This window comes from Pan paniscus, chromosome 6, assembly GCF_029289425.2.
Source record: "Pan paniscus chromosome 6, NHGRI_mPanPan1-v2.0_pri, whole genome shotgun sequence".
Taxonomy (NCBI): Eukaryota; Metazoa; Chordata; class Mammalia; order Primates; family Hominidae; genus Pan; species Pan paniscus.
In genome coordinates, this window is record NC_073255.2 from 96,628,927 (window position 1) to 96,649,399 (window position 20,473).

General features: G+C 38.3%; 1 protein-coding gene across 13 annotated transcripts in view; it reads right to left on the reverse strand.

The window, feature by feature from the left end:
* The window catches only part of MAGI2 (membrane associated guanylate kinase, WW and PDZ domain containing 2), a 1,443,575-nt gene that overhangs the window by 750,474 nt on the left and 672,628 nt on the right, over nt 1–20,473 (reverse strand). The window contains exon 1 of one of the 13 annotated variants that reach the window (XM_063605946.1): nt 4,177–4,621. The exons of the other annotated variants lie outside the window; for them this stretch is intronic. The gene's annotated coding sequence lies outside the window, so the exon portion shown is untranslated. Of the gene's footprint in view, nt 1–4,176; nt 4,622–20,473 lie in introns of those variants that run through there. 13 annotated transcript variants of the gene reach the window in all.

A 20,473-nucleotide genomic window follows, 5' to 3' on the forward strand; every position in this document is an offset into this window, starting at 1 on the left:
TTCAAACACCAATTAAGGACACTTTTTATATCATCACACTTATTGAATTTGATGTATTCTTAGTGTGCCTAGGGAGAATGAGTAAAGACTCTGTAGGAGAAAACAGAATAATGCACTTCTTCTGGAAAGCAGGCTTATGTGACAGAAAGCCATCCTTGTGATGAGAACTAGGGAAAAAAACTAACCGTCCTACTGTTGACTTTGTGTATTTTATAGGTCTTGACATGCTTGAAATGTACAGTACATGTATACTTTAACCTCTGATATCTGTGAAATGCTTACGTTGAGAATTCACGTTATAATAAAGTTCTTTTTTTTTTTTTTTTTTTTGAGATGGAGTCTTGCTCTCCTTGCCCAGGCTGGAGTGCAATGGCATGATTTCAGCTCACTGCCACCTCTGCCTCCCAGGTTCAAGCAATTCTCCTGCCTCGGCCTCCCGAGTAGCTGGGATTACAGGTGCGTGCCACCACACCTGGCTAATTGTTTTGTATTTTAAATAGAGACGGGTTTCACCATGTTGGCCAGGCTGGTTTCGAATTCCTAACCTTGTGATCCGCCTGCCTCGGCCTTCCAAAGTGCCGGGATGACAGGCATGAGCCACCACACCCAGCCTATAACAAAGTTCTAACCTTTGTTAAGGTACACCTAATGCAGTCAAAAAGGCAACACACTTTTTTTTTTTTTTTTTACAATTAAAATTCTGTTATCTTCAGAGTAAGCAGCTGAGATCTTAGAAAGAGTGCCACAAGCTGTGTGACTAAGAGCAAAAGCTGATTGCAGACAGTAGAAGAAAAATGTTCCTGAAATTGAACATAAAATTAAAGTGTTTTAAGCTCAGTCTTTTATCATATCTGCTTATTTAATGTCATGTTGTCACCTAATAAGGCTTTTAAAAATTGAAAAGAGAGTTTAAGGTAGTAGGGTTCTAAAGTCATAGAGTAAATGGATGTCAGAAAGCAGGCCATTACTACTTAAGATATTCTCAGAAAGTTAGTAGCTTTGTGATTAAAAATGTTTCAAGAAGAATTCAGTTAGAGTAAAATATGTTTGCCTGAAACTTAATTGTTTTATCAAGCTTTCCTTTACGTGCCACAGGCATCTTACGAATAACTAATTTATTCTTGGGAAATTTTGTGTTTTCCAAGCTCAAAGCTATAGGAATACAGGAATACAGACATTTATTTCCAAATGTGAATTTTTCTTTTTTAGCTCTCATTAAGAACTCATCGGCATCTTAAATGTTGTTCAGGTAGCACATAAATCTCACTGCGAAAATTTTGTTATTTCTGGATGTTCTCATTTCTCCCTTGATGGTTTCTGAGCTGTGAACTATTTTCTACAGTTTAGTTATTTTGCAACTTTTAAAACAAAATTCCATTGGTGGGAAGTTTCTAAGATTGTGATTCTTTTATATGTACACATTATCTGGTTTAAATATGAGTGCCATCCAGCTTCTCCAAGAGCCAGCAAACTCTGCTCTTAGCTTTACAAACATGGTCCTCTAATTCTGAACATCTGAAATTTCTCTGGGTAAAACCACCTCACCTGTAGTCATTAACAATATTTAAGGGTGACTTGGTAATCCTCTTAGGAACTTTGAGATCCATGTTTTCATTATATCACCTCACCTATTGTTTTGTTTGCTGTTCTACTATAATTGCATCAGTTTCCCCAAAGCACACCATGTACCATAGTCAGATTGTCTACATGTATAAAAGCAGCAATCGGATCTACATGCTGTATTAAAGTTCCATTTCCATTGTTCTACTAAAGAGGCAAATCTTATTGCCTCTTGTAAGGTCTTAGCTTTATCAAAATTATTCTAAACAGACACCATGAAAATCTGTGCTCTAATTCTCAGCCTATGGGAAGGTGCTCATGATGAAAACCCTTGGAGGGTTACCCTTCAGTGGAGCAAATATTATTACACTTAAAACACTTACGAAACTGTTTCCATGTTGTTAAAAGTATTGTACTCAAGTCTTTCTTGTCCTAGTGTGGAGATGACTCCATGTCATTTTGCAGAAAGCATCTGAAGTGTTTCCAAATTTCTATAATTTGGAAACTAGCATAAAATTTAAAGAATTATTATTTTTTTCTGCACAATGCACATACTATTGCACTATTTTGCATCCTCATGCTCCCCTCTCTAGTGGATAGTGCCTCAACACTGTACCTCTTGCCTAAGATTTAAACCTGCTCTGTACTCACACAATCATCCTAAAATGCTATACAATAGAGAACCGATTTCGCACACCCCCAAACAACACATGCTCTTAATCAGTCCCTCAAACCATAGCTCTCTGCTAAAGCGCATCCTGCCTCTGCTGGCTGGAGCTTTCACAAACCAAAGCCTAAATAAAGGAACAGTGTGGCTGCTGTAGCACCTCCACTCCCTGCTCAGTACAGGAATTCTTTAATAAGCACATGTGTAGTACAGGACAGTAGTACATTCCCTCCCTGCATTCTAGCGCGGGGACACATCTTTTTCCTTGCACAATGGATCACAATTCTAAAAAGGGAAAACATGATAAGATACAAAAACACAGCTTTTTACTTTCAGAGATGGACGATACAGGCAAATATCTATTTTTTTTTAACCTGTCAGCCCTCCCGAAAGTCCAAATGTAAGCTGCCACACATGCATGGGTCTTTCCTTAAAGAAATTGTTTGATGAGCCCACTTAACAACAAAGTGCTTTAGATCACGTCCGAAAATATATGTAATCTACCCTTTTAAAAATGAAAACCTATGATTGCCAGAAAGATATCTTCTGCAAGCTTTGCTCTGGGTAGTTTGTACTGAAGTAAAACCGTCACCACCCACTCCCCATTCAAGCCGAGATTTAAAAAGGCAGGCGAACTGAAAGGAACCACAAGTCAGTCCGTCCCCATCAGAAAACAGAGATCAGAGCAAATCACAATGCTGAGGAAAGGCTCGACTACTCAAAGACCATCTCCCTCAGGACGAGACAGAGATATGGAGCCATTTTTCACTAGGTTCACAAGAAAATGTCAGCTCACAGCTGCTAGTGCACTGCCAGAGCGCATCTTAATTTGGTCCAAAGGGACCCAGCCAGTCACCCTCACAGAACATTTTCTTAAAGAGTCCCCATTACAAATGTGATCCCTCAGCTCCAAGCATCTTCTTGTTATAGTCTGTGGCAACTGCATGGCACCGAACTGCATCCTATTCAGAACTAAATGCTTCCCCCCATTTCCTCTTAACATCATGTGAATTAGACACTTCTGAGTCAAAGGGGAAAAAAAAGAGGAAGAGAAAAAAGCATCTCTTCCTACTCCCCACCCTTCTCCACGTTCTTGACTAATACCTCTGGGCAGTTTACTTCAGAATAGAGCAGATTCTTGACCAGGGCACAATGGCAAATTGGCATACAAGCCCCTTGCTATCACGGAAAGCACAAGCAATGCTTTCTTTGTAAAAACACAGGAAAATACACATGCTGGAACAAAAGACACTCTATCTGCACAGCAAGAAACAAGAGAAATTATGTGTTTGTTTTAGACACATCTGTACCCACTTGTTGTAAAAAAGGCTTTAAACCTATTTTAATTATAACACATTGTATTTTTTTCCCCAAACCAGGTCCCCATAAAATTAATTTTTTAAGCTTCGGCTCCAATAGGAGGTAAAACACACTCTGCTGGAAGAATACCTGGTGTGTGTCTTTGTTGATGGGGTGCCATTTCAAACTTATTATATTTGAAGTCAATTACGTGGGAAATAAAGATAAGGCAAATGCACTTGGTTCTCTGAATTATTCTGACATTAGAAGAAATGCCAAGTCAGCAGATATTTGCTGTTTACATTTCACAATAACCTAATCATGCATTTGCAGCTTTCTGGAGCAAAACACTAACTGTTCTCCAAACAGCCACCTGACAATCTAAGGCTGAAACACACATTCTGACTCAGAAGGAGACATCATGATGGCTCTCCACTGGCTGTATTAAACAAAAGCTCCGCAAACAAACGAGAGGCATTTGGCAAATGAAGTGAGAGTCGAATCAAGTTTAGGTTCACATCTGGTGGAATATGGCACTGCCTTCCCCAGGGGTTGAGGAGCAGAAGGGTTTGGAGGCTATAAATAGAACACACACACATATGCACATACAGATATTTAAGCCAGACCCGGGTCAGTTTCAGCTTACTAACCTAGAGCTCTGTTCAAAGGAAGCAGAGAAGCCGCACGTCCTCTCCCACCTTTCCATGGTCCTCAGTCAGTGTCTTCTCAAACCACCTGTACTGATCCAACCCATTCGCAGATAAAAATAATTTTCTTGATAGAAGTAGTCTCAGCTGAGCTTTGATTTTTCAACATGGATGTCTAGAATTTTCCTCTTTAAGCCAGACACAGCAACACAAAACTGCCGCTGAGCTCTTTTGTTTTCCCTCCTCTCAAAGATGAAGCATGCAGCACTTCTCTCTCTCTCTCTCTGTCTCCCTCTGCCTCTCCCTCTCTCCCTCTCCCTCTCTCTCCTTCTCCCCTCTCTCGCTTAAGCTCTCTCCCTCCGTTTCCCTTTCCCCAACCCCCACCAGCAACCTCGCTCGCTTCCCGGTCAGTCAGGGGCATTTACATCTCTCAGCACAAGAACCTGTGTTATCTACGCGCCTGTCTCTCACTTTTGGGTTTCCTCTGGGAAAGGGAGGGGGACGGCTCTAGGTGAAGTCAGGTGACCCCTCCATTAAAAGCCAGTGAGATGGATGGAGTGTGTGAATTTTAATATACACACAGGCACATTTACATTACAAAGCAGCGAGGAAAATCTAGCTCCTAGAGATTAAGCATTTTTGTTTTTGCTTTCATAGTCCCCTTTTACCAATTAAGAGAAGCTAGTATAGTATAATGAAATGTAATTAAACTTTTCAGTGTTAATAACAAGGCTGTATCCTTTCAGAATCATCCAACTGAACAATTCTTTTAAACTTGTAAGCATGATTGTTTCTTTTCCTTTCAAGGGTCAAAGAATCAGTCGTTTTACTACTTACACACTTTTTCGAATTGGTCTTTTCTTTGACATCCATTTAAACTTATCTTGAAGTTAAGGACCATTGTAAAAGACAATAAAAATAATAATGTGAAAGGAAAAAAAAATAAGTGACAAAAACACCAAAGCACATAGCATAGGTAGAAATCAATAGTTTGCTGTTGTGGAACTAGATTCAATAATGAGTAATGCTTTGCTCTGAGACAAATAATTTTTCCCTTCTCTGTTTCAGTGTCTCTGTCTTAAATAGAAAATAAATGTAATAAATATAACAAGTATCCTCTTCTTGCAACCCAATCAAGCAAGCCTAGTAGAGAAGGGTGTCCAGATAGCTAAGACCACACAGCACCCCAGAGACAGAAACAACTGGAAAAACTTGTGCTAACCTAGTATAGTATTGAAGATACATTTATAGTCTATGGACCTAGGCCCTAAAGAGTAAATTTGACACCATCTTCTCCTCTGCTGCAAAGTTTTTAATATCCAGTGGAGACCATCTCTTCTATCTCTACCACTGAATAGAAAAGATACGTAATCTGCTGTTAGGAATACTGTAAAGAAAAATGAGATAATATCCATTTTCTTTCAAGGGTCAAAGAATCAGTCATTTTTTTTGAACACTCAGATAAAAAGTACTTTGTAAGGCTAGGTGATAAATTATTAGAATGAAGACCAACAAGCATCAGAAGAAAACTCTTATTTGGCATTCGGTGTTCTATCCACGGATTCTTAATTCAGGAGCATGATGATACTGGTGCCTCAGCAAAAGAGGAAAATAGAGGAAGAGCTGACATAGAATCACATTATCCTTGCCACAAAAGATAACATTTCAAACTCTTACACAAACAGCCTCTCCCTCCTTCCAGAATGATGTTGGAAGAGTGTTGCATTTGCTGCTGGGACTGAGGACTCCAGCCGAAATACACCCAGTCCCCTCCATCAACACCTAAAATGAGTAAGAACTATTCACTGTTCTTGCTGGCTTTGTATTTGCAAAGCTTTACCTTGCATGGAAAAGATCCCATTTAAGCTTTTAAAATAAATTATATGCTAACTGGCTGCAAATTTAGCTTCAGATTGTGCTACAAAAATTGGCACCAAAACATTGGACAATAAAAAAATCTTCCCTCGAAAAGTAAGTCGGCTTAGGCAAATTTAGAAAGACCTAAAATGTTATAAGAAAAAAACATAAAGGATTTCACTTTATAGCTTCTAATAACCAAATCTGCTGTTCTTTCACCTTCTTTTTTCCCTCTAGCATTGGCTGTTTTCATTTTGCATTTATTCAGAGTTTTGTTTTGTTTGTTTTCCCTACTTCACCCACTGGCTTTTGTTCTTTTGGCCATGGAGTCGCTTTCCTTGAATGTGCAAAATGTAGGCAAGGACAGACAGTGAGAAAGACATATTACCTTAGATCAGATAATTTGTGAGCTTTAACCCTAACACTAGTGTATTTTCTGAGAAGACCACAGGCAGGACAGACACACCTAAGCATATCCAATACAGACACAACTTTCAGGCTCCAAGCTATTCTAACAGAGACTTGATGAACATGGAATATGGACTGCATGTATTTTCTATTAAAAACAGAAACATCATGATTTAAAGAGGCCTATTAAAACTTACCAAAGACAGGCCAGCGCCAAAAAAAAAAAAGATTGATATAAATTGGCAAAAACAGTATAGCAACTAACCCTAGCCAACTTTTCAAAATGCCTTCCATTACTCAAGGAACAAACTGAAGTGCTGACAGAGGGTAGAATAAATCTCTACTAATGCACTCATTTATTCAACTAATGTTCATTGAGCACTTCTTTTGTGCTAGGCACCATACTAAGCACTGAGGGGTACAAGAAAAAGAAAACAGAGTGTTTTTCAGAAACTCAAAACAGGTACCCATTAACATGTAATAGATGTTGGTACAAAGTGCTATGGAGTGTCAGAAAAAGAAGAAAAATTCTCCTTAAGGCGAGGCAGGACGGTCACATAGAATAGGTAACCCTCGAACTGAGCCTTTAAGTATGTGTCCGTTTTCTAGGTAAGCAAAGGCAGGGGGTTTTCAGGCAGAGACACAAAGAACACGAACAAACCTAAAGGGCTGCGAGTGATCTTAAATGTTCTGCCAAGGAATTTGTGCTTCATCTGAAATGTAATGGCAAGTTATTTAAAGTTCTTTGGCTAGACAATTATATGTTTTACAAAGATTATTTTAGCAGCAAGGTGAAGGGCAGATGACAGCAGTGTTTTCCAAACTTTCCTAATTATAAGAATTACCTGCAAGTTATAGTAAATATATATATCACTGGGTTCCACTCCAAATCTAGAGAAGTCCAAGAATATCTATTTTTAAGCAGTATCCCAGGCAATTATTATTATCATAAAATTTCTGGAAACACTGGTTTTGTAGTGTTTGCTGAGTACTAGAATCACCTGTAGAGATTTTAACCAATCAAATGCAGGCCACCTCTAAATTACTTGAATCAGAACATCTGGGGATAGAAACCAGAAACATTGTTGATTTTAATCTTCTAAGGTGGTTCCAATGCATCCGAGGTTGGTAATCATTGGTTTGGAGAGAGGCAAGACAGAAAAAAGACTATTTAGAAGCTGTTGTAGAGGATATTTGGGTGAAACAACAGAATTCAGCTAGCTCAAGTAAAGGAGTACTCGTGCTACAAAAGGCAATATCATAAACATAGGAAACACAGTAACGCTGTACGAAGCCTCACAGGAACTGGGGCTAAGAAGCCACTAAAAACCAAGAATCGTCTTCTCTCTCTCAGTGGCTGTATAATTTACTTCTTTGATTCTTCCTGTCTCTTATCCTGAACCAGCTTTCTTTTCTTGCATGCTGTCATCTCCAAGGCCATGTTGCCTTGTCAATTCTCATGTCAGTGGGCAAAGACTGGATTGATTGGGCTGATTTCCTTAGTTTGCCACTGATCTCATCAGTTATAGCCAGAGTGTCTCACATTCACTTTGCAGGAGCTCTGGGCAAAGATTTTCTGAGAAGACCACAGGCAGGATAGACACACCTAAGCATATCCAATACAGACACAACAGTTCAAGCAAAAAATGCTTCAGAAGACTTGAGTAGGCTAGTGGTAGAAGAGACTAAAGGTCCCAGATGCTTTTCAGAGGTGGAACTCACAGAACATGGTGACTAATTGAATATGAGGGTATGGAAGAGAAAAAGTCACTGCAGAAGAATAAATATATTTTCATTTACTGCAGATGCTACATTATAATACAAACACCACTAAATGACTATCCATTTTACTAGTCAGTAGAGGATATATATTTGGTTTTGAACTCCACACTTACATATATATAGAAGCCTAAAGGTCAGGGCCGGGCGCAGTGGCTCACACCTGTAATCCCAGCACTTTGGGAGGCCGAGGTGGGCGGATCACGAGGTCAGGAGATCGAGACCATCTGACTATCACAGTGAAACCCCATCTCTACCAAAAATACAAAAAATGAGCCCGGCGTGGTGGCAGGCGCCTGTAGTCCCAGCTACTCAGGAGGTTGAGGCAGGCGAATGGTGTGAAGGCAGAGCTTGCAGTGAGCCCAGATTGTGCCACTGCACTCCAGCCTGGGCGACAGAGCGAGACTCCGTCGTCTCAAAAAAAAAAAAAAAAAAAAAAAAGAAGCCTAAAGGTCAAAGGAAGGCCAAAAATTAATCGGGAAATTTAGACAAATGGGGATATTTACATAGAGTTCTATACATACCCAAGATTGTTATGAAACCAACTGAGAGACCTATTATCTCTTGCTGACACCAGGGACTTTTTCACATCTGTGCCTTTGATTCCCCTTCCTGAAATGACCTCTCCCTTCTTTCTCTATCTATACTTTATCTATTTTATCTGTAACTGATAACATTATGCATATGAATCTACCCCATCTCTAATACAGTTTAAATCTAAGGCATATAGCTATTACAACAGCAGCAGCAGAAATAAATGTACTAATATAAGGTTCTTATATTAGTGTTAAAGGATTTAGCTTTTTTAATTCTCACAATAACTTAGAAAGCGAAGTCTGGAAAACCTAAAGAATTCACTAAAGGTCAGAAAACTAATAAGTGCAGTTTCTGGATGAAGACCCAACGCAACTGGTGCTACACAATTAACATTGTATTGTATCTTATTCTCTAATCAGCTGGAAACCAAAATTTAGTTATTGATTATATTAGTAGAGAGCATTGTTACTGTTTTGCTTTCTACTCTCGTGTGAACCTGCAAAAGGCTCAATTTTAGGAACTGGACTCTGTCTCTGGGTTTAAAGCCTTTCTCTGCCATTTGTGGGCTGTGTGACCAAAGGCAAGTCATCCAAACTCTCTGTACCTCAGTTTCCACACCTATCTTGTAGATTCACCATGAGGATCAAATGAAATTTTATGTTTAGCATTTAGTACAATGCCTAGAACTATTATGTTCTCATTAAGTGTTAATTATTATTTTATTACCATTATTGTTGTTATTAGCAAGTAAGAAGCAAAATTTCTATGTATCCCTCAATGAGACTTTCCTTGTCCAGATAAAGGAGTGTTTACATAGCTTTCAGGTAGTTTATGTAGCTTTCATTCATTCTAGTTTTACAGAGCTCCTGTTGATTTGATCAAATTAGGAAGCTACACTTACTACTATTTAACTAATCATAAACTACATGTATTTCTTTATAATTGATCCATAGTAGATGGTCTCTTGAGACATTTATGATCTCCTTTTGGCAGGCAGAAAGTAGAAATTGCATAATTTCTAAAAATTCAGCACTTGCATTTTAGCAATAAGCTAATTATTCATTTTTCTTAAAAAACAATTCTATCTGCTTTACCTATAAACAAGTCTTTTTTCTAATTAATTATTTTCAATATTTCCATGGAACATTTCTGCGCATTCTGAGATAATTCTACTGGCAAACAAAACTTCTTTTAAATATGCATCACACGTCAGTTAAGTGCATGTTTAGTGTAGATAGGGTATTGTGCTCATGTAAAATCAAAACCAAATAAATACTACATCTTATCTGACAGTGGGAAAAATTCCGCATGGGAATTATGATGGTCGCATTTTTGCAAACTATAGGCAAGCATAACCTTGAGAAAAGTATCTTCTTTTTTCAATGAAATAAGTTGTTGATCCTAACAGGTAAAGATTCTACTCTTGATGGTTTTGTGAGCGTAAACTAAATGATTGATATATGATTGAATATTGAGTGTGTGTATAGATTACTTTTGGGCTGGCAGCTATGGTGTTTGCAGAGCCTGGATCTATGGGAATTTTCTCACCCTGTCTCATAGGCTACTCACCTCTTTTTGACTGTTTAGGTCAAATTAATACATTTTCAGTCAGCTGTCAAAAGTGTACTGCTCTACTTGAAGATAGTTATATGTGGGTGCATGTATAAATATGATAGGAAATAGTTAAAGTTTGATTACCCCATTCTAAGAGAAGAAAAGCAAAAAGGAGAAAAATTATGCTTTGGGTTTTTCTCTAGTCTTAACTAACCAGCCAAAGTATATGTTTTAAGAAAAGCTTTTAAATACAGCGCAGTGTCAAAGAGGCAGAGCTTCAGCAACCTTGACTTCACTATTTCCTAGCTGTGTGGTACCACATAAATTACTCATTGGTAAAATGGTCCTCATATCAGTTATATAATTATCAGGCATTAAATGACATAATGCATTTAAGGAGCTTAGCACAGTGCCTGGTACACCATCACCATCATCACCACTACCACCACCATTATCACTGTCACCATCAATATCATCATCACCACCATCGTCATCATAACTACTACCATCACCACCACTATCATTATCTTCACTACTATCACTATCACCATCATCATCTTTCTCCTACTCATCATCATAGCCAAAGCTTGTCATGTACCAGACACTGTTCTAAATAAGTACAAAGTAAGTGCTGGCTTTCACCATTATTATTACAATATTTTCTTTTACTGTCTTCAAGTTATGAAATTGCATGTTTTGAGACAATTACCTTGACATAAAACACACTATCATATTATAATGGGCCTAGTCAAAGTAAAAGCATCCACTTAAATACCTCCCAGTACATAAAGTAAAATGGAACATAAAATGCTTTCTCCTTAATTAGTCTTTCTTTACCATAAACAAGTCTCAGGATCAGTTGTTGCACACAGAAGGACCGCTCTAGATGATTTCTAAGTCCTCTGAAGGTAATTCATCATATATGAAGAATCCACATGAGAATATGCTTCATATGACTGAAAGGACCAAAGCACAAGTAGAAGGGCTGTCTGTACCCAGTGATCATGAATAAATTCCTTTCTTGAGCTGCTCTTTATGGATTTGCATTTCTGATCTCATAATGAATCATCCCAGTTTTGATTTCTGCAAGCCAGGCTGAATTGTGATCTTTTATTTTCACCAGAGGATCATGCTTTTCCATAATCCTTCATCTACATTACCTTGTGAACCCAAGCACATGGGAATAATGGGGCAAATACAGAGTCTCCTGCTTAATGAGACAACGTTTGCCAGAACTGAGCCTGGACAAAATTTTGAAGTGAATGCAGTTTATTGTCCATACCTTCCACCTTCTTTTCTCCACACTTTAATCCACTCAGTGTCACTTTCCCCATTCCCTTAGAGTCCTTCCTGCTTTTGATTCTCACCTTATAACACAATCAAAATTCAGTAGAATAAACTGTGCATATTAATATGTGTTATCTAAAGTAGGGCTACTTTTTGTCTTGGTGACTGGACAGTTTGTATAATCTTAAAAGTTAAAAACATTCCTTAGAAGTAGAAACTAAAAATAATTTATAGAACATCTAAACTACGGCCTAAAATGTCTATTTAAAGGGACTGAATTAGCCAAGCATATTCCCCATAAAGTCCAATTTCAAATTAGAGTAAAGGAAAATGAAGAGCATGGAAGCTATATACTCTGACTTGAGTAACCTAGCACTGGAAAAAGAAACACTGGACAGACACCTTAGTTTTGAATCAAATTCTACCACAAACTGTGTGACTTTGGGCAAGGTAACTTAATGGCCTTAAATCTTAATTTCCTCACCTGTAAAATAGAAAATACAATATCTAATCTCTCAGGTATATTGTGAAAAATACATATAATTATAAAATTACTAGCACAGAATCTAGCATATAATAATTTCTCAGGAAACAGGGCTTTCCTTTTCAGCCTTTTTTTTTTGAGATGGAGTCTTGCTCTGTTGCCCAGGCTGGAGTGCAGTGGTGTGATCTCAGCTCACTGCAACCTATGCCTCCCCAGTTCAAGCGATTCTCCTTCCTCAGCCTCCCGAGTAGCGGGGACTGCAGGCACATGTGCCACCATGCCTGGCTAATGTTTTGTATTTTTAGTAGAGGCGGAGTTTCAATGTTGGCCAGGGTGGTCTCAAACTCCTGACCTCGTTATCTGCCTGCGTCGGCATCCCAAAGTGCTGGGATTACAGGCGTAAGCCACCACACTGAGCCTTCAGCCTTTTAAAGTAGTCATTCACCCACCAAACAGCAACTTTTTTTTCCCCCAGGCTTGATCATTGTCCAGTGTCACTTGATCTGCCCACATCTCCTTAGTTCACCTGACATTTGCATGAATGTCTTTCACTATTTAAGTAAGATGTGCTCTTGCAGAAGATCTAAATTTTAGTCAAGTGATCTTCTTTCCTGAAGGCACCTGAGCAACTTAATAGAACCAAAATCAAATTCAATTGGATTAAGAAGAAGGGAAAGATGAAGAAGAAGAGAGAATAGAAAAGAGGGAAGAAAGAGAAGAAATAGTTACCTGGTCTACCTAGAGACCAGAAGATGGTACCACAGAATAGTTGAGAAAGTTTTGACTGAATCACTCTGTTAGGATTAAGGAGACTTACCCTGGATAACTTATTTAAAGTCAATGACCTTCTCTTCAAAACACAGATATTGAACTTTTTCAGGAACTCATCAGGCTCATAGATTTTGGTTGTAGGCGATGAAGAAGTTAAACATTTCTTGAGCTTTCAACATCAAACCCTATTAGTCCATGATACTGGGAAGTGAGCTCCCATTACCTCAACCTGACTCTATGCCAGACTCTGCTATGTGCAACATCCCTTTCAATCCCCATGGTGATGGTGCTATACCCATTTTAGAGAGGAAGAATTTTTGGGTCAGAAAGCTTAGGTGACTTTCCCAAGTTCAAAGAGCCAAAGGGACAGAACAGGGATTAACACCTTTCAATACAAAGCCCCCAGGTACTTTTTACTGCACTATGCTGCCACCCTCTGGGACAGAAATTAGAAATAAAGATATTAAGAAATCAAACCTTAATTAAATGACTCTGCAAAGCCATTGCAGACAAATGTGAACAGTCCGCAACAGTCATGGAAACTTGAGAAAAGAATGTGTGTTATGACAATGTGTACTGCTTAATGTTTAAAAACTGGCTCTATGAAAAACAAGCAAACACACTGATTTGTATCCCTTGCTCATTTTTGTAGAGTAAATATGCCCATTACGGCAAATTTCAAGCTATCAAGTTAAAGCCACTGAACTGGATTTGGGAAAAGATATGCACAAATGTCTCTTTCAAGACAGTGCTAGCCACCTCCAGCACCCCACTCTATGTGTAGATTTGTGTGTGTTCATATGTGTTTGTACCTGAATTTATAATGCCACTTTCTGTAAATATATTAAAAAGCAAAATATCAGTTGAAACATTTTTCTCATTAGTAACAGTAACTATGAGTATCAGGAGTTTCAATTATGCCCTAATCAGTACTCCCACTTGTTTTCAAATTAGGCAGATTACTAGTATTTCTCTTTCAGTTCCATAATATAACTCTCAATAATCCCAGCAAATAAAAGAAAACAAAACCCCATGCTCCCGATCTTCACCTCATTTTCTACCACATACTGGATGGTTCTTATGTAACTTTTGAATGAATACTTTTCAAGATTTCCTATGAGATGTGTGAGGCTTTCAAAGAACCCAAGGCGGGGCTCCTCCAGTAAAACCAACAGGTGTTAATTGTAGTATTTGTCAGTTCTGTTTCAGTACCGGGCCATTAGGGAAACCTGAACAGAAAGGGAAAGTAAACTTTCCTATGGCCCGGCCTTTCTTATTCCTCACCTTCTAAAAGTGACATAACTGCTGGAATTCCTCTAGAATAAAAGTAAGATGACTGAAAAGTTGTAGGAAAATTGCATGCATAATTTACATTACTTGCACCTTGAGCAAGCAATGGAGTTGTCATTTGTGTAGATGGCCTCACAAATGATATTCAGATAGATTGTTTGGGGAATGACTTCTGATTACTGAAACAATTTACTTCATCTTATTCATTTCTTCTGATTGTGAGATACTGTGGTAAGAATACAGCAGAGGGATGGCCGAGGAATACAGCACTCTGGGAGGCCAAGGCGGGCAGATCACGAGGTCAGGAGATCGAGACCATCTTGACTAACACGGTGAAACCCCGTCTCTACTAAAAAATACAAAAAATTAGCCGGACATGGTGGTGGGCGCCTGTAGTCCCAGCTACTCGGGAGGCTGAGGCAGGAGAATGGCATGAACCCAGGACATGGAGCTTGCAGTGAGCCGAGATGTCACCACTGCATTCCAGCCTGGGCGACACAGTGAGACTCCGTCTCACAAAAAAAAAAAAAAAAAATATATATATATATATATATATATAGCAGAGGGTTAAATGTGAAGAGCCTACTATGTAAAAAAAATTTGCATAAAGGCTTGAATTATTGCCCCCATAAATGTGCAGAAATTTCTCCCCATCTACTAAATAAACAAAAAAGGAAAAGATGCTTAAAGCATCTATGCTATTTAGGGAGAAAATGGGAACTAAATTGAGGAACAACTTCCCTCTTCAAGATTTATGATAAAGGGGAGAAAAAGAAATACCCTACATATTCAATTGTCACCTATAGGACAATATATTTCTATGGGAAAGAAATAGCTTACATAGTAAAAAATTATATTAGAAATTTTAAATGAGAAATAATGCTTTTATAATAGAAGAAATAATGCTTTAGGACAAAATTAAAGTAAAGAATGTTAACATCAGAAAAAACATCCTAACTATTAGCGAGGTAGGCACCGGAAGAGGTCACTGTAAGAAATTGGGTATTAAAGACATTGCTGAATTTTTACTTCGAAATCTTTAAGAACAAAATGTAAATATCTTCCTTCAATTGTTATATTTCTTAACCCCTTGGAAGTTCCTACGTAACTCTTTAAAATTCTACATGTTTTAGGCAACTTCATAAATGATGAAATAGTGAAAGTAAAATTAAAATCAGTGTAGTTCAGATTTTTCAAAATTCAAAACAATTTCTAAATATTAGAAGTTACCTTAAGAAAAAAGGTTCATTTCTAATGAGGTGAAAAAGTAGCACAAAATGGAGTCAGAGATGAGCTTCCTCCAACTCAGGAGAACGTCGGCAATTAAGCGATAACTTGAAACACGTCAGCTGGAGTTGGAGGAGTGAAGAGGAAAGATTCACCATAAATCCATTAGGTAGAACAAACAGGTCTTAGTAAACAAGTGGATGCAAAGTCATGGGCAAGGGCGATTTGAGGCGGACTGGCTTCTAGCCTCGTCTTTCCATTCTTCGCTGTTCTAACTTCTTTTTGCCTACCCACAGTAGGCCGAGAGTCAGTGCGGGGCAGGTGAGTCCTTTGATAAAGGAGTGGGGAAGAAATGAGTTGGATGTTAAACATTTTGAGTGTGGAATCCTTGACAGAAACTGAGTTGGAGAGGTTCAGAGCTGGGAATGCAGATTTAGGGATCCCCTAGGGCATAACTGAACCCTCTAGCTGAAGTGGGTTTAATGGGTGATAACAGCCAGGAAGGGCCTAGGTGCAAAGAAAGAAGAGAGGGAACATCAATAGTTGAGAAGTGAGAAAAGATTTGAAGCCATTAAATGACACTGAGAAAGACTGTCAGAAATAAAGAAAAATAGGGGATGGTGACTGTGTCACATACAGACTGCCTGTGGGCCAAGCAGATATGGCCTGGGCAAAGCTGACAAACGTGGTGCCGAACAGCTTTTTTGTAAACTTTGACAGTACTAAGCAGATCCCTCTGATGAGAGACTGTAAGGAAAAAAGGCAAAAACACATATACTTCAGTGCTTCTAAACCTGTGTATCTCTCAGACTTCTTTTGGGAACTTTAAGAATACATATTATTAGACTCCATCTCTGGAGATTTTGATTTGGTAAATGAATGAGATTCCTTATCTCATGTCATTTCTTCAATTTTGACAATACTTGAAAATGATTCTTACCTTTTTTTTTTTTTTTTTTTTTTTTACATTTTGTATTATCTTCCAACTAGTCTGCAAACATCTTGATGGCAAAGACTGATTCCTCTCCATTTATATTCCCCACAGCACGTAGCAGAGTGCCCAAGAAAAATATTAGGTGCTCAGTAATATTCACTAATATGTGGGAGTTAACTGATCATGCTATCGCTCTTCAAGATAAAATCCTCAAGGTGATCAATAAGAATTTTGAATGTAGAGATTTAGACACATACTTGAATAAAGATTTCAGTATCTTTTACTAACAAAACAAACAACTTTTAATGCTAAAATAAAATCTGAAATGACCAGTCGGAGAAAAAGGACTGTTTTCCTGACATAAAGCCATGTCAGCGTTATTTTTGGAGGATGTTGATTTAACCTGGAGATGGTTAAATGTGTCAGTCTGAAGGTGTATGTGTGTTCGTATGATGAGAAAAAAGAAACATAATTATAGATGTCTCTTGATAGCCTATTCATTTACTATGCTATTTTGGAAACAGTATGTTTTTAAATTGGTTTCTAGTGTTTTTGGATGGGAGTTCCACTGTACAGGAACCTGGAGCTTTGCCCCCTATAGATTTTCTCCATTGGAAATCAATAAAGTGTAATTGAATTACAGTGGGTGAATCCACAAGGTGTCAATTTCTGGCTCTCAGGTTGAGGAACTCTCCTTCCTCAAGCAACCACACCCACCAGTGCTGAGTTCCCAGTTTGTAGACAACAGTGCTGTACTGACGAACACCTGTGTACATTGTTAAATAGCAAAATAACTACTGTAGTGAAATCACGTTTAATTTTAGGAATTGAAGAAAAACTCACCATATTTCTATTTTAGCACACAGGATGTGGCCTACTTCTTTAAAATGTCAAGCTTAGAGACACACATATTTTATTTAAAGAATACGGAAATACCCGTTTTCTTCTTTGACTGAGTCTGGGATATAGCCCTTTTTTAATCAGGAAAAAAAGAAGTTGACATGTTTTTGGAATGGTCATACTAATTGCGTTGACATAGTGTATCAGGGAGCTTTCAAAGATGTTATCTCATCTGATCATTATAACCATCCAATTAGGTAGATCAAGCAAGTCTGATCATTCCAGTATTTCAGATAAAACTGAAGCTCAGAAAAGTTCAGATCAAGTGTAAACCATGTCAAATGTTTTAGGTTTTTTTTTTTTTCTTACTAATGTTGGGGCTCAGGAAACAATATCCCAAAGTATGGCATGTTGGCATGCTGAGTACTTTGGAATAAAGGATATCGGAAGATCTCAGAAGCAGCCTCAGAACCAGGGGCTCTCTGACCTTCTCTTCCCCTCCTGTCTCTTGCTCCTCATTCTCTCCAGAAGTAAGTCATAGAAATCAGAATTTCTCTTCCTTCAAGCAGGTCATAGAAACCAGAACCCCTATTAGCCAAAGCTAGTCATAAAAACTAGTTATCACTCTAACTTTCCCCACCTTTCTGTCTAGGGGTTGGCCATAAAGACATTTCTCTGACTTAACCTCTTCCGATAGTAGGTCATAAGACCCTGATTCCAGAAGGGTGCTGCCCTATACCCAGGAGGAAGAAATGCTATAACAGAGGCCAAAAAAATTCTGGACAGGCCTTGCTGGGTTTCTCCACTCAGTCTATTAGCGTTAGATCATACTCTTTTTGTCCAATCACATTTCTACATGGATGTCTATTCTTCATGAAGACTAAGCATAAAAATGGATAGTTTTCTCTGTATATTTGGGTCTTTCTGATGGCTGCTGTGTCAAGTAAAACTTTGATTAAATAAATCTGTTATGTTTTTCTCTTGTTAACCTGTCTTTTGTTACAGGAGTGTTGGCTGTGACCCTTAAGAAGGTTGAGGAAAGGTATAATCTTTCCATCTCTACAGCCTTAAATAATGCAATAGCTTAGAACTATTTTTTTGCATCATTCTAAAGGTTCTTGTTAGGCGTGCATGGTGCCTGGCTAAGATTAACAGGCCTTTCTTCATGCATATATGTAAAGTTATTAGGGGATAAATGTTTATATTACCCTGTACTTATAACTATATGTTCACTAAACAAAATGAACAAAATTCAAATGAAGTAATAAAGTTATCACCCTAGAGCTTTGTTATAACATAATTTGAAGCTATCATTTAACTTCAGAAAACCCAAACAAAATGAAACTAATTAAATATTTTAAAATGGGAGAAAAATCTACATCCAAGGAATGCTTTTAATTTTGTTCTGCTTCAAGTTAGTTTGTTTAAAAGTCAATTAGATTTATGCAAGCCAGGATTTGCAAACAAAATGGAGATTGGATCATTTTATTTTAGAAACCATTTTTATTGGTTTTTACAGCCCAATAGTACAAAACTGTGTAAGTATTCTATTTTAATTTTTACAAATTTAGGAAAGTATTGAATTGAAAAGCTGTTAAAAGCTTTGTAAAATGAATTGTCAATTTTGCTATCATGTCAGAGGTACTGCCTTTGATGCCACTCACTTTTCTGCTCTGGGGATATGGGTAACATTTTTTTTATTTTGGAACTCTGTTATTTGTTTCCTTTTTTGGGATTTAAAACTATGTCATTTACTCACATAATTGCTTCTCTCATGGTTATATCTTTACTCCTTGCTTTTGAGAAAGCCATACTATTTATTTCTCCTCTTTCCTGTCTTCTAGGTGTATCATCTAACTTATTTGAGCTAAGGGTCCTTATCTATAAAGTGAAAAGTTGGACAAGATATTCTTTATGATCTCTTTCAATTTTAAAATATTATGCAATTTTAGAGAAAAGCTGAAGGGTCACCCAATATGGTGTGACACTAAAAGACAAATATGAGGACAGTCACTTTTTCACTCTCCGCAAACTCTGCCTGGACAGTTCCTTGGTGAGATTTCATACACTAGACAAGAGCACACTATGAATGTGAGACAGAGGGAGACAGAGGAATGAAGGAGAGAGATAGTGAAGCAGGCTGGGAGAGAAACAGAGAGGAGGTGTCTACTGGACATTTATGGATTACATGTGTATTAGAGGTGGTAATCAACCACGATTATCACCCCCCACAACCCCTGATAGATTCTTCCTTCTCTGTTAAAAGGAGCTCCATGTTTCTAGTGCTCAGAAAAAAAAAAAAAACCTTAGTATCATCCTTGCCTCCTCTCTGTCTCTCACTCCTCGCAGCAAATCCTGCCAGCTGTACCTTCAAAATAGATCAGCATCTAACCCCTTTTCACTACTCCCACACCCAGCAGGCGGGTCCAAGCTACCCTCATGTGTAATATGGATTATAGCAGTACCCTAACTGTTCTCCTTGCTTCTGCCCTTCTTAGCCTGACTAGTGAATCTGTTAAAACCTAAGTCCAATCCTATGGGTCCTTTTTAATCCCAAAGAGTTCCTATTTCATTCAAAATATAAGCCAATGTCATAAAAGTGACATATGAGGCCTTTCAACATTTGCTGGCCACTTCTAAGCCCCCACCTCTCTGAACTAGTACCTTTTCTCTTGTTCACTGGACTCTGGCCACAAGGGCTTCCTGACAGCCCTTCTAAAACAGCAAGCAGAGCCCACTATAGGGCCTTTGTGTTTGACGGCCCTCTGCCTAGAACGGTCTTCTCTTAGGTATCTGTATGGCTACCTTCCTTGTTCTTTACCTTCTCCATCCTCTCCTGACACACATACACTTTCTAGTTCTCAGGAAGCTGCTTTATTTTTCTTTAGTGCTTATCAGTATCTGACATACTGCTTACTACTACATATTTCAATTATTCATCTTTTTTGTTGTGTGCCACCCCACTAGAATGGAAGCCTAAAGAGGCAGAGATTTGAGTTGCTTCTGCTCACTTCTGTATCTTTGGTGCCTAAAACAGTGCCTGGTACATAATCTGCCCCCAATAAGTATTGGTTGAAATGAATTGAATTGTTTCTTTCTTTCCTTTTTTTTTTTTTTAGACAGAGTCTCTCTCTATTGCCAAGCTGGAGTGTAGTGGCGCGATCTCGGCTCACTGCCACCTCCGACTCCGGTTTAAGCGATTTTCCTGCCTCAGCCTCCCGAGTAGCTGGGATTACAGGCGTGCACCACCAGGCCCAGCTAATTTTTATATTTTTAGTAGAGATGGGGTTTCACCATGTTGGCCAGGCTGGTCTCGATCTCCTGACCTCATG